This window comes from Haliotis rufescens, unplaced genomic scaffold (genome assembly GCF_023055435.1).
Source record: "Haliotis rufescens isolate VD_foot unplaced genomic scaffold, xgHalRufe1.0.p SCAF_17, whole genome shotgun sequence".
Taxonomy (NCBI): Eukaryota; Metazoa; Mollusca; class Gastropoda; order Lepetellida; family Haliotidae; genus Haliotis; species Haliotis rufescens.
In genome coordinates, this window is record NW_025963857.1 from 32,194,297 (window position 1) to 32,211,658 (window position 17,362).

The window sequence follows — 17,362 nt, forward strand, 5'->3', positions numbered from 1 at the left end:
TTAAACCCAACCCACTCACTAACTCAATTATAGTGTAGTTTTGTATGATCACAAATCTGTATTAATCAACTAGCCTATTACTAATTGCATCAATGATACACAATTAATCACAACTTCTTACCTCTATGCCTTGATACAGTTCTGCAAGAGGATTTCGGTAGTTCAATATGTGAAGCCCATTTCTGGTGTCCTCCGCCCTGATATTGCTGGAAAATTGCTAAAACCATACTCACTCACTTCCGTTGTTAGGCAATGGAGGTGGACCGGCTGCTGTATTACAACAATTCAGCTTGAGTAGCGCAAATATTTCACGGAAACTCTGAATGATACTATTAAATTGAGTAGGTAGGTAGGTAGGTAGGTAGGTAGGTACGTACGTAGACGAATCTAACATCCAGAATTGTACATAAAAGGACCACCTAAATTCAGTTTATCAGTTAAATACTTCATATCTATGCACTATGACAGTATCCAAGAACTCCCAAACGGGGAAGTAAAATGAGGATATTCTAAGTGGCAAATAATTTAGCAATTGCACTGTTATATCTCAAGTTTCTTTCGTTATGTGAGAACATGGACATGGAGACCTCCGGTGTGCCGGTGTCACATGACCAATTACTGGCACTACTCTTTATCGTCAACGGCAACCTACTGATACAACTTTACTAATATTTACATGCAAGAGTCATTGCTCTAAGAAGACACAACCTGGAACCTGGCCTGGGCTCATACTTTAATACTAAAAGAACAAGCTTAGCTGATAAATATATATGCATGGACATAGCAGAACACCAAGCGTAGGTGTGTGACTATAGCACCCATAAAAATGAAATACTTTTGTATCACCAAAAAACCATCTGAAGATGCTATGAGGAATCAAACTTGTTGAGTCATACCAATTACCCAAGCAAGCATGAAACACAAGCTCCCAATCATACTACTGGATGGGAGGGTTGGAAAAAAGCTTGTTGCTGTGGCGAGCTTTGCCATGTTGCGTCGGCGACTGACTGCGAATGTGCGTGACAACGCAGTAAAGCTATGGACGACCTTGCTAGCTTCAACGGTCTAGGGGAGGTGATTCATAAAACTAAATTCATACACTGAATTTCCCACCCCATGAACTCGCGCTTTCAAATATTGTCATACCCAAAAAGTTTGTTTTTTTCCTTGAGTATGCCGTTTGACGAATTGTGTCTGTGTCAATGCATCGTGACATTCTTTCACTTTCATTTTGGACGGATGTTAACAGTTTCGAAACACCTGGTGAAAAGTAACCCAAGGCATATGAATATAGTTATTCAAATGTGTTCCCTCCATTGAGTATTTCTTCAGAGATGATAATATGACTACACCTGATGCATTGACGTGCAGAACGTGAATTAGTGTACTTGCTGATAATGATTGCAATAGCCTCGGAGCTCTTACAGATGTTATTTGTCTCAAAGCGTTGTCATATTTGCATTACAATGTTACAAAAGTAAATGTTATAATGAGGAACACACAATTCATTTTTTCTTTGAACATGTATCTTGTTGAAGATGAACTCTTTATATTTTCATGTTTCCATTTTTCGATCAAAACAATTCTAAATTTCAAATTCACATTTTGCCTGGCAGGTTACTGTGATCTTGCAAAGGTTATGGTGGAGTGGTTAGTTATATCCATTCCCTGTCAGGAATGTTGTTCAAGCAGTTTGAAAAGGAAATTATATTTAAAGCACCTTTAACTTTCAACTAATAACAACATTTCCAAACCCGGAAAGAGCATTGAATTACTTATCTTTCCAAATGTAAGGTAAAGGGCTGCAAACATCTTTACACAATGTTTTGCAAAGAAAATCCTCACCTCTTTAAAACTTTGCACAGCTCACCAAACGTTTCCCATAATTAATATGTTTCCTAAAATGCCATTAAGACTGCATCAAACAACGCGGTGAAGTTTTGGATTTTGTGTCCATAATTATTTGTAAAAGCATATGTATTTCTTTCGGTTATCTATTATCTTTTTATTCTTTTGCATTTGAGCATATGTGAACCACCAGGAGAAAAAGGACCGTTTTGGTGCTAGGATACAATTGTGCTGTGACGTCATAAAGAAAGACATTTGACGTCAACTTTCTTCCATAAAAATCGCCATGTGTGCGGACTGCACAGAAATAGGTAATGTAATGATCATGAAAAAATAATTTCAAAACATTTAAGCATACATGTCTACTTACAGTTAATCAGACATTATCTAAAAATCCAATTATTACATAAACATTTATAATTCTGAAAAAAGGATTGTGCAGAAAATGTGTCACAATGTTTGACGCCATGTATATCTTAACACGTATGAAATTGAAGGTCATGAATTATATTTTTGTGGTCCTAAAATACTGTAGTTTTAAAATATGATAAGAAGTCAAAATGCGATCTTTCATCCATAAAGTCCCTCATCGCATGGTTGGTCAGGTATGCTATTTTAAGATATGTCGATCTGGAGTAACCCCTCATGGAAGATAATAAATGTCTCATCTCAAATAAATTTATTGTATAGCCACGTATACAAGTCAACTGGACAATACATGAAGACTAACAAAGTTTCTTTCTATAGTATGCCAATTCCACTGGGCGACTGTGGGCATTATAGTTCAGTGACTGTATAATCATTTATACACAATTATCGTCCACTTTGCCGCTTACATCTGTTTGGTGGAGCACGTGTTGTAGGTATGGTTGTTGTAGTAGTTGTAGTGGTAGGAGTTGTGGTTGGGGTGTTTATTGTTGACGTTGGGCAAATATATGATTCATTGCAGGTACGGCAACATTGAATACCGTTTCGAATAGGGTTGAGGTCAGGACATAGAGATGCTTGACATGCTACACTTGGGTCATCTCCTTGAGGACATCCCTCTGAAAATGGTTAATTTAAACACATTGTTATACTGATCTAGCCATGATATAAATTACAGCCAAGTGTTATCATCTAAAAACATCTTAACCAAGTACTGTTGTCGTATTTATGACATTATTACCCCGTGAAGATCCGGGGTAGAAGTGGTCTTCAGCAACCCATGCTTGCCGTAAAAGGCGACTAAAGGGATCGGGTGGTCAGGCTCGGTGACTTAGTTGGTGCATGTCATCGATCCCAATTGCGTGCATCGATGCTCATGACATAAATCACTGGATTGCCTGGTCCAGATTCGATTATTTACAGACCGCCCTCATAAAGCTGGAATATAACATAGTGCGGCGTTAAACAACAAACCAACCAAAAATTTAATATGTTTCAGGATGTAGATAAATATATGACACATCCATTAGCGGAATAAAACGTCTTTCACCCGTAGCGTGTGTTTGTATATATTTATATATAAAAAATCCAACAGAAAATTAACAGATACAGATACAGTGTGCGGTGGAGCGTTGTCCTGTTGAAACAGCTCCATTTGGCGGTCAATGATTGGAAGAAGGTGAGGTTGAAGAATTTGATTTATGTAGCAATTTGCTGTCAAATTTCCCTGAACCACAACTAAGCCGGTGAAGAAGACATTGTGTTTAATTGCTAAACCACACTCGTCTCCAGTTTATCTAATTCCAAAGCTGTAAGGTAGCAAGCGTTGATGACTTCATTGTGTGAAACGTTAATATTACTTATCATTCCTTAAAAATGTTTCGGCCCGTGAAGATGCGGGGTAGAATAGGTCTTCAGCAACCCAAGCTTGCGGTAAAAGGCGACTAACACGATCGGGTGGTCAGGCTCGGTGACTTGGTTGACGCATGTCATCGATCCCAATTGCGTGGATCGATGCTCATTATATCAATCACTGGATTGTCTGGTCCAGACTCGATCATTTACATACCACCGTCATATAGCTGGAATATTCCTGAGTGCGGCGTAAAATTACAAACCAACCACCCAACATTATATTATTATTTCCACATTAAGCTGTGTGACAAAGTCGAGTTCATCTTAAATCAGTAGTTAAAAAAATACACCCGGTCTTATTGCTCGATTCAAATTTGTTTTTTTTTATAAAGGTGCAAGTAAAAACTCGTTCCTACCATTATGACTATACTGGTGTAGCTTCACAACTTACTCAACTCTTATTCCAAACCAGAATGTCCTATTAGTTTGGTTTATGTAATATTTGGTAAACTATTCTGAAAACACAGGAGTTTAAATAAGGCTTCCAAACAAAAGAATTACATCAATTATGACATATGTCTCAATTTCTAAGGGAAAAGAACTTTAAACGATCAATTTTGAATTAAAGATGACCACCAAGTCACTTGACCTATGCCAGTAGTTTTCTCACTGAAGATTGAGGAGGATGTTATAGGAACTACACAAGACAAATACCGTATGGTGCAAGCCAATATAAAATACGAAATAATCAGAGCATAACATGACCGCTTTATAATGACTTATTCTACCAGATTGATTCATGTGGTCGAAAATGAACTGCGTGATGGAAGTCAGAATGCTATTTCTGTAGCATGAGCGTAACAACGTTCCAGGCCGTCGATAACACTTTTCAGGAGCAAAGGCTAAAGGGTAGGACCATGTAAGAAAAAAAATAACGATAATACTGCATCGAGTTTATGTGCAGTATGTTGAGAAGATCAACAACCATGCAGAGTCCTTTGCTTGGATAAAGTCGGCTGGCCTGAAAAGTGAAACAGAAGGCTTTCTGTTTGCTGCTCAGGACCAGGAAATGTTGATTATGCAATAAATTTAATGAGACTATCCAACACATGGTCAGTGGATGCCCCGTGTTCCAAGTCAAAGTTGGCCGACTCCCAATTGTTCTCGGTTCCTTAGGTTTGATACCTCCCTATCTGTTGACTGACATTGGGAGAGTACACGGGTTTGCTATTAAGAATACAGCCCTTCGGGAAATGCAGAAGGCTGCAGTGTTGGGGAGTCTTCACATTCTCCGAAAAGTTCTGGGTGGGTTTGACTAGGCAGCGCTTCCTGGGAGAAGTCCCATTCGCTGTCTGGGCTGCGTGTGGATGGGGCTGAGCTGATGATAAGCCTAACCAGCCTGACTGCCAGGATCACCCAAACCCTCTTTGCTGCATTTTTATTTTAATCTGTACATAATAATAATAATAATAATAATAATAATAATAATAATAATTTCATCATTAAATGTTCAAGAACTTCAGAGTATTGAAAAACTCATACGAAGAATCATGTCAGACAATAGATCCATCCTCGCTCTTCCCTCAATTGCTTATATGTACCAATTATAATGGGAGGGCGTGGTTTAATTAACGTGGAGACTCTTCAGGATAGAATTTTATTCTGCACTTTTGCACACATTTACTTGTCCGATGATCCTCTTATGAAGCATGTTAAGACTCGTAATGGCAAGGCATTCCACAGTTTTCTTAAACGAACCAAGGATGTGGGACATAATCTCAATGTCAGTGTTGATTTTGTTGATGGTTCTGTACTGCTGGACAGAAATGAGAGCCAGACAGGCCAAGTGCCTCATCAACCTCTTACGACAAGCATAGTCGCCTCTAACGGCAAGGCTGGGTTTGCTGAAGACCAATTCTATCACGGGGTGAATATCGATTAAGATGACTGAACTTTAAGATGCCCCCAAAATTCATTAGACTGCCTTCGTAATACTAGTAGTATAGTGACTCGCCGGAGAGTGGAAGGTCGGGGGTTCGATCCCCAGCCGCGTCATACCAAAAGACGTTAACGGATGGAACCTGTTGTGACCCTGCTTGGCGCTCGGCATTAAGGTACTTAAACAAGGACTTGTCGGCTCTGAGTCAGTATACTGTGTCCGAGTGGGCTATTCATGTTAAACTATAAAATCAGCTTTAATCCGGACTAGTACAAGCATCCACGCACACAGACGTGCATGCATGTCACTAAATGAGTGCAATAATGATCCACACGACGTCAAACCCCATTTCACCTGACCTCAAAAATCATTTTGAATCATTATTTAAGTCTAATGTACATCCATATAGTTGAGTCGCTTTGTCAAACATCAAAAGATATACTAATGTTACCACACGTCCCCAAATCAAAATAAGTGTATCTAGATATACACATACACCTAATGACTGCACCAACATATCTACCTATCCGTTTGGCCACTTATTTGACAATAGCGTTTCCTCTTTGTTTTACTTAATGCACTTATTACATCTCCTTTGTACACAACCACAAATGAAACCTTTACTTCAAAACAAAAAAATATGTTCATAGTAACTAAACATGCCTTAAAGTTAAAAAAATATAACCATGTATATTGAATAAGTTCCGATAATGGGACAACCACCACTTGGGTGTTTGCATAGTTACGAGTCAATTTGCCTACACGTTCCTGAAAGAACCAAGAACATCTACTTCTATGCGATCGTCGTACTCACACGAATCTGAATATTCTGTTTCAAATGATGTTAAATAAATTTGGACACAGATTATACCCCAAAAGAAATCCACTTTTTCGTTTTTTTCTAGTTATCAGATCCTATCTTAACAAAAATCAACTGTATATAACTCAAGAAACATTTCTTGAGTTGACCATGTCCATTTGTGGAAGCAAGAACTATGTCTTACCAACAGTTTTTGGAGCCTCCGTGTTTGCTACACATCGTCCAGCTTCACACCACAGTCAAACAAAATATGAGGAAATCTTGGACGATACACGTACATTCATGATCACATTCATAGTATTTCTCTTTCAGCCTTCCCATTTGAATCTAACTTTTGAAAGTTATTTTAGGACAAATCATACGACAGTTCAGCGGTTTTATCTGTTTTTAGTGTCATTATGTCGACCAAAAAATCAGTATCATGCGAGATGGTATCATAAGCAAATATTACCTTCCACTTCCACATGAAGTTCTCGCAAAAGGATAGAACTCCCGACACTGTGATGGTGAAACCGGATGAAAACACAGGAGAGAGGAACACATGCTGTCAAAACAATTCTCACGTTGAGATGTTCCCCCCTAGAAAAAAACAAATCAATTCTGAGGTAGCTTCATGTATGTGTTTTCACATCCCTGAGTCTAAGACTACCCGTGGAAGAGTGCGAGGCAATGGACTGATACAAACATGCTCAAATGTATAATGAATGGTGAAATCGATTGAATTGGGCACCACTCTGGTTTTAATGTGTTGTTTCCTTTCATTTTACAATCATATCCAACTTTCTTCACAGGATGACAGCACCAATACATCTGGGTTCCTTCCTTATATATACGAGAAACAATATATTTGTCATTTCAGCTATAAGAATGACATGACCATCTTATTTGCACGAAACACAGTTCCTGAACGCGGCAAGCAAACATGCTAAGACTTGCACATGTTTTTATCATGCCGTCCACGGGGACACATCCTGGTAACTGGCGTGCGTCAATAAAGCTCACAACTACATGGTTCATCGACCAGGTACAAAGAAGTAAAATGCCTCCAAAAGGTTACATCACAGAAAATGACAAAAATGCGCGCAATAGAATCACAGAATGCAGTTGCCAGACACGTCTAAATCGAAAAGTGTGATATCCCGACTGATGGTACGATATCGGCAAACTGGTGGATTTTTGTTTGTTTGTTTGTTGTTTTACGCCGCACTCAGCAATACTCCAGCCATATGACGGCAGTCGCAAACCGGTGGTGTTAAGATTAGGATGGGTACTGAGGGGCAACTCCAAGGCTGCCACAGGAATCCAAAATTTCGACGTCAACCATACGAAACGGGTTGAGAACTGCGGGTCTGAAACCAAGACGTCCTTCTAGAGGAACGGCACACAGGCGCCTCAGACAACAGTGTGAACATCAGTTTTAGAGGTGGCTCTGGCGTTGGAAATACACGATATTTTCAGAAGAATTGAGGTTCTGTTTAAGCTTTACAGATGGTAGACAACGAATTTGGAAACGGCGTGGAGAGAGGTGCTATTCGGCAGTAGTCCAAGGGCACGATAGGAACAGTGGTGGCTGGCATCACATATGATAACATGACTTATCTGAAGATCGTGCAAGGGCACATGACCGGTCAACGTTATGTGGACCAAATGTTAGTTGCCAGTGGTCATCCTGTTTGCCCTGCGCGTAGGTCAGATCGTTGAGTTCCAGAATGACAAAACACGTACTCATGATCACAGAGCTCGTGTTGCCATCGACTGTCTGAGGCAGCAAGGTGTCACAACATTGCACTGGCCAACCAAATCTCCAGACATGTCACCGATTGATGTTTGGGATGTTCTGGGCCGAAGGGTCTTAACTGAGCGTTCCCAGAATTTGCAACACTTCCTTGGGTAGACCTTACAAAAGAAAAATAACATTGGATACCAGGGAAGACAAAACAATGCTTCATATCCAGTATGCTCAGAAGATGATCACGGGGCATGGACGAGATATTGACTTCACTATGAAGATTGAATTCCACAACGTCATTTCCTTACACAATTGTTTCTGAACAAATTTGGGTGTTCCCTATAATATTGTTTCTAGTGTGTTCAGCATTGTCTACGTTGCTGACATTAGGAGCACACGATGGTACAGCACATCTTATTCACAGTGGATACAGGTAACATTGTGAATATCAGTGTCTTTTGAAATAAAACGTGCCTGGAAGGTTTGCATGTTCACTTAACTAATGTTAATATAATTGATAAAAAAAGACACGAGTGTGGTAGTATATTTGATATTCAATATAATTTTGAATCAATAATTAAGAACTTATATGCTGGCATTTGATAATCGTGTTTGAGACATCTTGAAATCAAACACACAATATGCTCTGGTAGACATGTCATCACAGAGAAATTTACCCTGCAAAACTTTGAATTTGAACCCAAGAACAACCGACACTGTGCATCAGCATCAAATAGCTGCCGAGATGGTCCAAGGTCTAGGGTGGAGATGTTGGAATCTTGAAGAGTACATGGAGAAAGCCTGAAACCATAATGTAATCATTAAGACGACTGGGATGTAAACCAGTTTGTTTATTAAAAATAACTAAGTAGCTTTAATATACCATCATTTAAACTCAACGTCATAACATTTTATGCCCACTTTTGTCAGAACTGCAGCACGTATCAATATCCCCTGCACTGACTAGCACAGATAGACTGATCAATAACATATTTGAACCAAAAGTGTCACTTCTGTAAGTATCAATATCATTTGCATTGAGTGACACATATAAATCAATTTAAATACACTATGAAACACAATGTGACCCTGCTTATGTATCAATATCACATGGCGCAGTTAGACCCCATGAACACAATATGAACGAGTGACAGTTACACCATATCGATATTACTCCAAACAAAGATATAACACATCATTGAAACTTGACATACGCCAGAGTGATTTGGAACTTGGCAATACTGCACGGTGAAAATCGAAACAGGTTAACTAGCAACGAATAAGGTATCTGGCTTGACATGACAGCAAATGCGGCCATTATATATAAATCTGTATCCACACAGCCCTCGTCGGTATCGTGTAAAGCTCCAATGCTGAAATAAAGATAAAACTTTGTCAGATGTCCAAATTGCCCAATCGGCCAATGATCTGTGAAAAGAAAATCAAAATGATGGCAGCAACTGTTCAAAGCTGATGACGGGCAATGTACATCAATTTCATCTTAAGGCGTCTGCATGTCTCAACAACCAGGTTCCTTAGAGGTATATTATATTCAATTTCACGGGACACATTTTGCTTACAACTAAGTTTTTCAGTCACAAGCCTGCTATCTTTGCAGAAAGTTGACAGTTGACATTCAGAGAAATTGGCTAAATATGATACGTCGCTTGTCAACATTATGATACAACATTCTATGACCTTCACATGCAGTTTCCACGACTCCTGACTCACCGGAAGTTACGTTTTTAACGAAAACTGTGGAAATTGCGGGTGTCAATGGTAGAGCAGACATGCTTACCCTTTTCGCGAACACCTGGCGTCATCACTGACTTTTAGTGGTCCATTCATATATTTTTCATCGCTATTTTGCCGGTTTCGCTCTGTAAATATGTTTCAGCAGACATTTCCGATTGCTTTTCTGGCAGACATTTTGAATTTGTTGAACAATTTTGTTGTTGCAAAAATACAAAAAATAATAATTTCGGATTGCAAAACTGCCATTTTCAGATAAATAAATGTATGTTTTGAAAAATGTGACCGAGAAAATATTTTGTCTATAAGTAAATAGCGTCCATTCGTTGTTGTGTGCCTAACAGTCCCCTATTATCGTTTCTGCAAGGAATTGTTATATATTTATGTGTACATGTTAACTTTGCGTTACTGTATTAAAATGTCGCCATATATATATATGGGCTTGTATTCCATCTGCTTGTCAACGATGACTGTTGGCAGGATGTGCCCTCAGATCTAAGGAAATTGAGATGGAACTAACTTTATGGATATCTGAACTAGAAATTCCGCACGTAAACCAACAGCGTTTGTCAATACAATCATGCGGTTGATATTTACCAATTACAAATGTGTTTTTGTATGGAGTATAAGATCTTATATTATTCATACGACATTGACCTCATATTGATTAATGTCAACTCATATTGATTAATGTCAAAGGAACCTCCGATAACTCATGACATGTGAAAAGAAAATGTTTAGACGACTGTACCTCCTCCAGACGGTATAACGGTCTGGGTAATAACAAAGGAGAAAAAGAGGCAAAGACAGCTATTGAAATGGTAGTTAAAAAAACTTCTGCCATGATTGAATAGTTACAAAACATGTCATATGGATAATCAGTGTCTGTATTTCAATTTGAGAATGCATTAAATGTTCATCAGAAAATAAATTTAAAAACAGGGTACAAATTTCAAAAACTATACAGTTAGCGGTAATATTTTCATGGTGTATATATGCAAAGTAGCTAAGAAGCTTTGTCAGCAAAAACAAATGGGACCGTAACGATGCACATTTAACGAAACATGAACATTCCCCACTTGATATTTTAAGGAGACAATCATCCATCAAAGGAAATAAATTGTTGCCTAACTAAAACATATTTAGTAGAGTCAAATGATAAATCAATGAGGTGAGGTGAAATGGGGTTTGACGTCGCGTTCAACATTATAACACTTATATAGCGACGTGCATGTAAGTGTGTGTGTTTTTGTGAGTGTGTTTTTGTGAGTGTGTTTTTGTGAGTGTGTGTGTGTGTGTGATGGTGTGTGTGTGTGTGTGTGTGTGTGTGTGTGTGAGTGAGTGAGTGAGTGAGTGAGTGAGTTAGTGAGTGAGTGAGTGAGTGTGTGTGTGTGTGTGTGTGTGTGTGTGGCTACTTTTGATGTTTGACAAAGCGACTCAACTATATGGATGTACACTAGACTTTAATAATGATTCAAAATTATTTTTGAGGTCAGGTGAAATAGGGTTCGACGTCGTGTGGATCATTATTGCACTCATTTAGTGACTCTGTGTGAGTGGATGCTTGTACTAGTCCGGATTAAAGCTGATTTTATAGTTTAACATGAATATCCCATTCAGACAGAGCATACTGACTCAGAGCCGACCAGTCCTTGTTTGAGCCCCTTAATGCCGAGCGCCAGGCAGTGTAACAACAGGTACCATCAACGTCTTTCGGTAAAACGCGGCAGGGGATCGAACCCCTTACCTTCCACTCTCGGGGTAGACGCTCTACCACTAGACCACGGATGCGGTCAGTTGATTTTTGAGTTGTTGTGGTGCATACGAGCAGAAAATAGTATTTTACATATATTTGTTTTTATCATTTTACATGTAACATGTAACTATTGTCCGTTTCCAGCTGTAAATTTACACCATCCCATCAATAACTGGCATGTGTGTAATATGGTGAAGGACACCGTGTTCAAAATCAGTAAACCTATATGGTTGCACTGGATTGTCTAGTCAAGACTCGATTGTTTATAGGTTACGGCTGTGGAGCTCTTTCTTGCGATTTGTGTGAGTGGCGGGTGCTTCCGGGGAAGCAGGACATGCTTACCAGTTTCGCGAACATCCGGTGTCACCACTGACTTCCAGGAATCCATTCATATTGTTTTCACCACTATTTTGCATTTTACCCAAATGGAATCAGTTATTCGAGACTTATTATTCTCTAACGTTGGTGGTATATATTATCTAATCTGTACCGTGCACTGCGTGAGGGATATCTCAATGATATCCTTCTTCAATAAACAAATATGTCTTGGGGTTCTGTGACCACAACGTGTATTTATACGTTATACGTAAATGTAGTATTGTAAATATACAATAATGTACATATTTTATTCTTTATAGAGGCGAATTATGTATTTCACACCAAATACTAAGTAGTTTTCTGACCTGACCTCATGATATAATTCTAAGCCTAAGACTTGTTCTAAGATTGCCTGTGTTTCCCACAGGAGTTAGATGTGCATGCATCATGGCCAGTATGCATGTCATGTATTGTGGGAGAATGCATCTTTAAACATTTTGTATTTGCTTACCGAGAAGTCGTGATCCAGCTGAAGGGCCCCACGTGTCGTACCTACAAAAAAACTCATATTAGTATATAACGTTTAATTATCATAATGCATACTAAGATCTCATATAACTTACATTAGGTACTAAAAGGCACAAGGGGCATGGCAATTTGTGTCACCGGTTCCCAAAAGGGGACACTGGATAGGAATAACCCGAATAATTCATTTGTGATTATACATCAAGCCTATGACGTGTGTGATCTACCCATCTGTCTACCACAGAAGTGCATGGATGCAGAGAACAAGTTTATCCTCAAAGGTTTTTACAATGATAAAGTCCAGGTTGCACTCTATTCTTATAAACAGTAAGAATGAGTTTTCAAATATACTGCTGAGCAAATTTAGGAAAAGTAGGCGCGAATATAGCGTTTTGAGACAGTGAACGTTCAGTGTGCAATGGAAAATTATATTTCAATTGAACAGGAGATTAGGGTGGGACACACTCTACTTGTATTCGTCGATGTGCGACGTCGATTGTACTGGAGCCCACGGGCAAACTTTCCACCCCTCCGGTTGTTATCCACTACACAGATTATGCAGATCCGCAGGTTTAATTGTCAAGCCTCCTTCACTGATTATAACTGTTACAATGTGATATTACGTCAGGAGAAAGGATTTTAATCAAATCAATCTGCCTCAGGTGAAAAAAAATATGCAATGTTCACACTGATTGTTGATTAACGCCTCACTAATCAGTATTCAAATTAAGTAGAGGCGGTCTGTAATCAATCGGTTCGAGACCAACCAAACCAGTGATTGATGTTATGAACGTTAGTTTGCGTTAGTTTATTCCTGTACCATAAACGGCCACTAACACCATACTCATGTCAATATAAACATTGTACCCATACAGTGGTCCTTTACCATTGTTTACATTATGTACCGGAGGTATCTTAAATTTAAAATGGGACCAAGGTCATTTGTATATTTACCGAAAGTGACATGGCAGTTGTTTTTAAAGAAGATGAGCGATGCTTAGGTTGTTTTCATTTCTATAGCATCTGAATGAAAATTGTTCAGGTGTTAAGGGTTAATTTCATCTTGACCGCCTCCGTGGCCTCGTGGTAGAGCGTCTTCCTCGAGAGCGCAAGGTCGGGGGTTCGATCCCAGACAGCGTCAGACTAAAGAAGTTAAAACATGGCACTTGTTGCTTCCCTGCCTGGCACTTAGCATTAAGGGTCTGAAACAAGGCCTGGTCCGCTCGGAGTCAGTGTTTGAAATAGGCAAACGAGTCGGTGTTTTCCGATAAATAAGTATCCCGTCCGCACTTGGCTAGTAAATAGACAGCTCATAGTAGGAAGTCCTCGAATCGCCCTCAACTCGCTCGGATATAAGAAAACTATAGACTACCAGAAACACCAAGCACACACAAAGCTTCCCTGTGTCCCACTACTAACCAGGTGAGGGAAGTCACTCTATCTAACACTTCTGGTGCAGGTAGTGGACGAGATATATTGTATGAGAGCTTCATTCAATTCTCTCAAACATAAAACTTCCAGAAACAGTCACTTTCACCCTTCCGTCTTTAACAAAACTGCTACCAAACAATATGATGATATCATACAGGATACCTTATCACTTGCAATTAAAGGACATCTAAACAAGTTAAGGTGGACAACAAATAGCGTTTCAAATATCAATTGAAATTTGAGAAAGAATCGCATGTATTCCGAATGGCAAAGAAACCTCAGTGAAGGAGGAGTCGCATCCCAACGTGTTTTCAGGATCAGACGCAAAGGAGAAGTTTACAAAGAATGGCTCAGCAAGTACGAGCCAGTATTCCAACGCAAATTGTGGATCAATAATATCCCAGGTGAACCGAGGGAAGAGACAGATATATGCAAAGAGTTGGCCGTCAAGAGGTCCCAAAACGGAGAAAAAAGACTTAGGAGATGTGAATGGGCGAATGCATGGAATTTGCATTTCCGGAGGACTCTTCGCCTGCGTTTCAGGACTTTCTTTTAAATTAAAATTATGTAAAGTAGACACCGAAGCGATAAAGTCAGCGGAAGTAGGAAGTTTATACACATAAGTGTGTCTCACTCGTAAATTCATGTATATGCATGTATTTTGAAAGAGATTTATAATCTCTTTACACTTAGATAATATAATATATGTAAAATTCTATTTGGTTCTTACATCAGTTAGCAGATTATTGTACAGTATAACAACTAATATATGAATTACATCTGTTCAGAATGTAAAACGGTTTGTACTACAGTGATGTTGATGACTTCATTGTGTGAAACGTTAATATTACTTATCATTCCTTAAAAATGTTTCGGCCCGTGAAGATGCGGGGTAGAATAGGTCTTCAGCAACCCAAGCTTGCGGTAAAAGGCGACTAACACGATCGGGTGGTCAGGCTCGGTGACTTAGTTGGTGCATGTCATCGATCCCAATTGCGTGCATCGATGCTCATGACATAAATCACTGGATTGCCTGGTCCAGATTCGATTATTTACAGACCGCCCTCATAAAGCTGGAATATAACATAGTGCGGCGTTAAACAACAAACCAACCAAAAATTTAATATGTTTCAGGATGTAGATAAATATATGACACATCCATTAGCGGAATAAAACGTCTTTCACCCGTAGCGTGTGTTTGTATATATTTATATATAAAAAATCCAACAGAAAATTAACAGATACAGATACAGTGTGCGGTGGAGCGTTGTCCTGTTGAAACAGCTCCATTTGGCGGTCAATGATTGGAAGAAGGTGAGGTTGAAGAATTTGATTTATGTAGCAATTTGCTGTCAAATTTCCCTGAACCACAACTAAGCCGGTGAAGAAGACATTGTGTTTAATTGCTAAACCACACTCGTCTCCAGTTTATCTAATTCCAAAGCTGTAAGGTAGCAAGCGTCGGTGTCGATGGATTTTTTGTAAAACAGGGACGATAACTGGTCTTCTGGGTCAGATTCCAGCCTCGCGAAGATGGTTCCTGACAGTCTGGTCCGATATCCTCCTTAAACCAGGGATGCATCCTGCAGTCTCCGTATACGTAGCTGTGGCATTGCGATGACGTTGGTGGAACAGTCGAATGTGGCGATCCTGTGCAGGCGTGGTAACTCTTAGTCCGCCGGTCCTCGGACGGTCTGCAGTGGCATTGGACTGTGTGCTGTGTGCAAATGGTGCTATGGTGGACGTTGAAGTGGCGTGCAACAGAAGACTGCGATTCCCCTCTTTCAATACAATGTACGTCCTATGGCGATGTTCCGATCGATTTTTGAACAAGTGTAAAAAGACCGTTTAAGACATTGCAAATCGGCAACGGCTGCGTTTCGACGCATCGTTTGTCGAATATCAGGCCACCAACATTTTCGAATAACATATATCCAATTTATATACCAGATATTTTGTATAGTCAGTTTCAATGAACTACATATAACCTTGCGTTTGTGTTTGTGAGAATTATGCAACAATTTGGAAATATAGATTTCTCACCGTACCGTTATGTGTCGCCGAAGCTGAGGTCGACAATTAAACATTCTCAAATCAAAATATGCGTTTTCGAACCCCGCCTGCCCCACATGTTTTCTGACTAAACTTAAATTCTTTCACTTGTTAAAATGTAACAAATGTCTATTACTTATCTCAATTAAATGAAATGATGGTTCAAAATAATTTATAACTTACACATAAGTGTCCATCCCTGAACAATAATGCAACGTTTAAAAATGGAATAATCTACGCAGGCGCAGAAATGGTTATGCTCGTTTTCAAACTCCAATGGTCTCTTGTCAGCTCCAAGGCTTCTAAAATCAAAGTTCAAAAATCTACCAGATGAATCCTTCAAACTGTATCTGCATAAATGTCGACGTCGGGTGTCAGATCGTCTCTCTAAGACTGCAGAAAGACACGAAAACCAGGAAATCACCGGTCAAGAAAGTCAGACCAGCCTGATCATCCTCACCAGCAGGCCAGGATACTAGGGATCCCACTGGTCCCATGACCTCGTTAGACGATGAGGGAGTCTCTGACTCTTTTCTCACAGACGACATGTCTAAGGTCTCCACGAATCCACCCTCAAAGCCGAACCTACCGTCCACATCCGGAGACTCTCGTTAGACACGTGTGGATGACCGGCTTACGTCAGCCAACGTGTGTCGGGTACGAACCCAATCGAGGTTCGTACTTTCGACTTGTCGTGTTCTACGACTAACATGGAGCTCGCTCCTGTTATTCCTTAGGAGAGTACACACAGTACTGGTACCTCGGTCAACCCTACAAGTTTGGTCTGTTGTTTGAAATCTCCCATCGATCCACTTAAGACCAGGAGTCGTATGACGACTCATCGGATCAAGGTTCACGAACCTCCCATTCCCATTCCCGAGAGGATTCACAAGACCATAGACATTCACCCCTGGATCAACTAGCATGTTCGCTTTAAGCTGGACCATCCTTAATGACCCATATGTGTCTCGTCTCCTACAAACAGATTATCCTCTACCTCTTGCCACGACACCTCCGACGACATGCAAACCGTCTCAACATCTGTATCCAGCCAAACAACTTCCAGTTCTCATAGACGCCATAAGCGCATTACTTGTAAAGAACACAATTTAGTGTCTTGGAACTCGGCCAATGACACCAGGGTTCTATTCTCCAATTTTTCTGGTTCCCAAGAAAGACAGTCCTCAACTACGTCTCATCTTCAACATGAAAACCTTTAACAAACTATACCTAGAGACTCCTCCAACTTTCGCATGACATCAATCGCTACTACTACTACTACTACTTATTCATCCCGGCGACTTCATGATCAGTCTAGATATACAAGACGCGTACATACACGTCCCTACCCTGCCAGAGCACCGTCATTTTCTTCGGTTTGTGTTCCTAGGCCAACACTACCAATCGCTA